The sequence below is a fragment of the Archocentrus centrarchus genome, chromosome 21 (genome assembly GCF_007364275.1).
Source record: "Archocentrus centrarchus isolate MPI-CPG fArcCen1 chromosome 21, fArcCen1, whole genome shotgun sequence".
NCBI lineage: Eukaryota > Metazoa > Chordata > Actinopteri > Cichliformes > Cichlidae > Archocentrus > Archocentrus centrarchus.
The window spans coordinates 35455388-35461274 of record NC_044366.1 but is presented as its reverse complement, the minus strand read 5'-3'; positions in this window follow the sequence as shown (position 1 = coordinate 35461274).

Sequence of the window (5887 nt, the reverse complement as noted above, 5' to 3'; positions counted from 1 at the left end):
TTACAGCTGCTGAAGAGAGGCATGCAGCTTACTCAGACAGGAGCATTTCCTGTGTGAAGCTGTGAAACTATAGAAAACAAATACCCACGTGTATACACACACACACACACACACACACACGCACACTCTCACACACACACACACACACACACACACAAAGACACAAGTTTACTGGTAAGCCTGTACATGTACACAAGTATAAACAAAAAACTACAAACATACATGAATGCCAACATGACTGTACATATGCATATACAATGTATTTTTTATACACATACATGCAAGAAAAAACACAGGGAATAGATGAGGGGGTGTACAGACCACAGAATCATACAGGTGGGTGAAAGGGGATCTCATCTAACTGACATTCAGGGGTTTATAAACACAACTAACCACTACTTCTGTTGTAATTTTTTCTGTGTTTCTGTGCCCATTATTTCTGAAAAAACAAAATAGCTCTGCAGCTGATCTATGCTAATCTGTCATGTATGTGTTTTAAACTCAAGGATGTTTTACATGGGGGCGTGGGGAGTGGGCTGGTGGAGGATGATGTTTTTTACATCTCTCTTTCATACTTTTTTTAAAAAATCTTTTAAAAGAAAGGAAAATTAAGTAGAAAATAGATCAAAGCAAAATCTGTGGGTTATGCAAAACCGGTGGAAGCGTCCTGTCTAAGTTTGGCAGTTAAAAAGCTTGTGGTTCCGCATTGTAGTAATAAAAATGAACTGAACGCGCTGAAAACGACAGCTACTATGAATAAATAAGAAATAGTTTAATTTTCTTTGCACCAGATCAGACAATGCTGCAAGGAGAAAAATTATGTTCGTTAGTAATAACATCCATAGCACTGATGCAATATCATAAGGCTGCTATTTACTAGTTTACAGTGGGTATGGAAAGTATTCAGACCCCTTTAAATTTTTTACTCTTTGTTTCATCACAGCCATTTGCTAAAATCAAAAAAGTTCATTTTATTTCTCATTAATGTACACTCAGCACCCCATCTTGACAGAAAAAAAAACCCAGAAATGTAGAAATGTTTGCAAATTTATTAAAAAAGGAAAACTGAATATTTACCTTACAATATTTACCTTACAATATAAAGAATCACGAGGCAACTGATTGTTGTGATTTGGTCCTATATATAAATAAAATTGAATTGAAAATTGAACTTTCAATTCAATTTTACAGTCATCACAGGTGGTTTATATTGTAAGGTAAAAATCATACTGCTAGAGACAGAGCATCAACAGACGATCCCCATCAACTCCATTTTAACAAGAAGAAAGCTCTTTCATAACCTTTCTTGCAGTCATCTTTTGAGACCAGCTGGGGAATGGTTCATCTTGGTTGTAAAGCTGTTACTAAATAAATCTGGAGTTGTCCTTCAGGTGGGAAATTAAAAAGAAATGTAAGTTTAAAGAAGAACCCAGCATACCTGAAGAGGAGTCCGTTGTTTTTTTGTTTTTTTTTTGCTAATATGTTTTTTCTTTCAGTTTAAGAGGGAATGTTGTTACTGTCCAATAGTTAATAATCCCTTAGTGAGGGAGTTGAGGTATTAAGGGTGATGGGCTGTGAAGTGGATTTAAGGGTTTGGTGTAGCATCAGCAGTAATGCAGACACAGTGTTGTGTGGTTGTTGTGGCAAAGCTTTTGGTATCTTACTTATGGACCCTTTCAAGGCACGCCCAACAAGAAGCAGAACCCAGGATTGATCCAGACCTTGAGATTATATAGTAGCTCATTTGGACCAGTAATTCTCTTGAGAGGAACTAGAAAACAGTGCTTGGGAAAAGAGCATCTGGAATAGCCTTTTTAGCCTCCTGCCACCATGGCCCAACTTTGGATGGACTAACTAAATGATATTGCATTTTAAAATATGTTGATTATCTTCAAAACTGGTATATAACAACACCTCTGCAGTTGAGGATTGTCCACTAATGACACATATGGTACCCTAAAAAAATGTAAAATTCTTTTGTACTGCTTTTGCACTGCTGTGGATATGGACTCACTCCACCTTCCTCTTTGAGTGAAAGGAGAAACAAAACACACAAACTGCCTGCTGTATTTTCTTTTCTTTTCTTTTTTTAAACTTTTTTTAAAAATTATTTTTATATATATTAGACATCTAATAATATAATTGGAGTTAAATCTTTCTGGCCATGGTGATCGTGTAGCAAAACTCTAATATGATGCTATAAATAACCCAGCCTATAAAAGTAGCAGTCTGGTGGTTCTTCTCTACAGACTGGGGAAGTCACATTGCTATAACATAAATTTGATTCTAATGTTAACAGGCCTTTGAAAGCATGTGAAAAAGTGAAGGTCTAAATTAAACTGGTTCTCAAAGATAACTGGACTTGTTCTTATTAAATGTTGTTTACTCTTCATTTGTTTTAATGTGACAAATGAATTTTTACTCATATTGTGTTGTATGGCTGAGCAGTTCTCATGAAAGCTGCAACCCACATCTGCCACAATTCGGAGCAGGTGCACATAGACACACACACACACACACACACACACACACACACACACACACACACACACACACACACACACACACACAGATGCACGCACAGATGCACACACCGACACACCCACACACATTTTCAGTGTATCCTTATACAGTAACTGTTCTACTTTGGAAACACTAATCCAATAACTGGCTGTAAGTGACATGCATAGAGGACATTGGTAAATGTAATTGGTTGCTACATCATTGGTTTACAAAACAAACAAACAATAAAACAGAAGCAACTCTTACTGTGAATAATCCACAAACTACCATTTAAACATTTTCCAGTTTCTACCTCAATCTGCATTTGTTAAACAGTCACAGTGAGATTGACAGCATATATTTGGAAGGCATTCTTATAGCTGCCAGTATTAACTGGTTAGTTCACCCAGAGAAGGAGTGGAAAATATTTGGTGACCAGTTACACTATATGTTATCACATCATAAGTTCATAAGCAAATTTCTGTAAATATGCAGCAAAGTGACCATTTACAACACTATAGGTCAGAAAAGGAAAATATTAACTGCTGCTGAGTTTCTCCATGAATAGATATGGTATATTGCCAAAAGTATTCTCTTGACTGCCTTCACAAACATATAAATTTGAGTTTAATTCCAATTGAATTTTATTTATATAGTGCCAAATCACAATAAACAGTTGCCTCAAGGTGCATTATATTATAAAATAAAGACTTTACAATAATTACAGAGAAAACCCAACAGTCAAAAAAAACCCCATGAGCAAGCATTTGGCGACAGTGGGAAGGAAAATCTCTTTTAACAGGAAGAAACCTTGGGCAGAACCAGGCTCAGGGTAGGGTTGTTATCTGTTATTTTATATGTGCAAATGCAAAAAAGCAGTCCTACACATTTGTAAAATATGTGCATTGAAGGCTCCATCTTTTCCAGCTGAGGATCATGACCTCAGACGTAGAGATGCTAATTCTCATGCCAGTCGCTTCACACTCAGCTGTGCACCGTTCCACTTCGAGCTGGAGGCCACCAAGTGATGAAGCCAATAGGACCGCATCATCCGCAAAGAGCAGAGATGAGATCTGAGTCCACCAAGGCAGAAGCTTTCCGCCTCTTGGCTATGCCTGGGCTATGCCTGGGAATTCTGTTCATAAAAATTATGAACAGAATCGGTGACAAAGGGGTGAAGTCCAACACCCACGGGAAATGAGTCCGACTTTTTGCCGGAAATGCAGACCAAGCTCTTGTTACGGTTGTACAAGGACTGAATGGGCCGCAACAATGGGCCAGACACCCCATACTCCTGCAGCACCTCCCATAGGATACCTCAAGGGATGCAGTCAAATGCCTTCTCCAAGTCCACAAAACACATGTAGACTGGATGGGCAAACTCCCACACATACTCGAACATCCACGAGAGGATGACAAGCTGGTCCAGCGTTCTGCGATCAGGATGAAAACTGCATTGTTCCTCTTGAATCCAAGGTTCAATTAATGGATGGACCCTCCTTTCCAGCACCTTGGCATAGTCCTTACCAGGGAGGCTGAGGAGTGTGATCCCCCAGTAGTTGGAGTACACCCTCTGGTTTCGCTTCTTGAAGATGGGAACCACCACCCCGGTCTGCCAATCCAGTGGCACTGCCCCAGATCTCCACGATATGTTGTAGAGGCGCGTCAGCCAAGACAGCCCTGCAACATCCAGAGCCTTCAGGAACTCAGGGTGAATCTCATCCACCCCAGGTGCCCTGCCACCAAGGAGTTGTTTAACCACCTCAGTGATGTCACCCCGAGTAATGGGCAATTCATCCCTCTCATCCCCAGACTCTGCTTCCGCTACAGAAGGCGTGTCAATGGGATTAAAAAGGTCCTCGAAGTATTCCTTCCACCAGGGCCTCTGCCCCTGGCCACCGCCCGACACACACTGCACCCAACCCCTACAATGCCCCCTGCAGGTGCCTCCGGCATGTGTCTCTTCAGGTTGCGCCCAGCTGGGCACCATGGGCTAATGCCTGGCCACCAGACACTCTCCCTTGAGCTCCCTCCCCAGGCCTGGCTCCAGGGTGGGGCCCCAATAACCTTATCCTAGGCAGGGTAAACCGTTACCTTGATGACTTTCTCATAGGGGTCTTCTGAATTGCTTTTTGTCTGGCCCCACACCCAGGACCAATTTGCCATGTGAGACCCTACCAGGGGGTTAGGGTCTCACATGGCAAAAAGTATCAAAAGCTGCACTGAGGTCCAACAGGACAAGCACAGAGATGAGTCCACTGTCAGAGGCCATAAGAAGATCAGTTGTAACCTTCACTAATGCTGTTTCTGTACTGTGATGAATTCTGAAGTCTGACTGAAACTTTTCAAATAAACCGTTCCTCTGCAGATGATCAGTTAGCTGTTTTACAACTACTGGAGATTGGCCTATAATTAGCTAAGACAGCTGGGTCAGATGATGGCATTTTAAGTAATGCTTTAATTACTGGCACTTTAAAACCCTGTGGTAAATAGCCAACTAATAAAGATCATATTTAAGATTGAAGCATTAATAAATGGAAGGACTTCTTTGAACAGTCTAGTAGGAATGGGGTCTAATAGACATGTTGATGGTTCGCAGGAAGTAACTATTGAAGTCAACTCAGAAAGATCAATCTGAGAGAGAGTCTAAAATACCAGCAGTGCTGAAAGTAGCTGAACATGTAGATAAGTCTCTGAAATGGTTGTGAAGATTTTTTTTTCTCTAATGTTTAAAATTTTATTTGTGAAGAAATTCATGAAGTCACTACTAGTTAAAGTGAAAGGAATACTCGGCTCTACAGAGCTCTGACTCTTTGTCTTCGAGCATTCTGACAGTTACTGTGACTCGGAGGTGTTGATTCATTTAAACTAACATATTCATCCTGCTGTAACCAGGTTTCTGTAAGGCAGAATAAATCAATATGTTGATCAATTATTAAATCATTTACAAACAGGGACTTGTAAGAGAGAGACCTAATGTTTAATAATCCACATTTAATTGTTTTATTCTTTGTTGCAGTTGATTTTTTAATTTTTTAAAGCTTAAATTGTGTTTTTGCTGATTTTAGCTTTGTTTTTTGGTGGTCTGGGAGCAGGCACCGACTCTATGGGGATGGGGTTTTGGGGGGATGGCAAGAGGAGAGAAGCTGCAGAGAGGGAGGCGTATAAGACTGCAACTCTGCTTCCTGGTCTCAACCCTGGGTAGTCAGTTTTTAGGAGGGTTAATAAAATTGGCCAGATTTCTAGAAATGAGAGCTGCTCCATCCAACTTGGGATGGATGCCGTCTCTCCTAACAAGACCAGGTTTTCCACAGAAACTTTCCCAATTATCTATGAAGTCCATGTCATTTTTTGAAAACCACTCTGACAGCCAGCGATTCAGGGA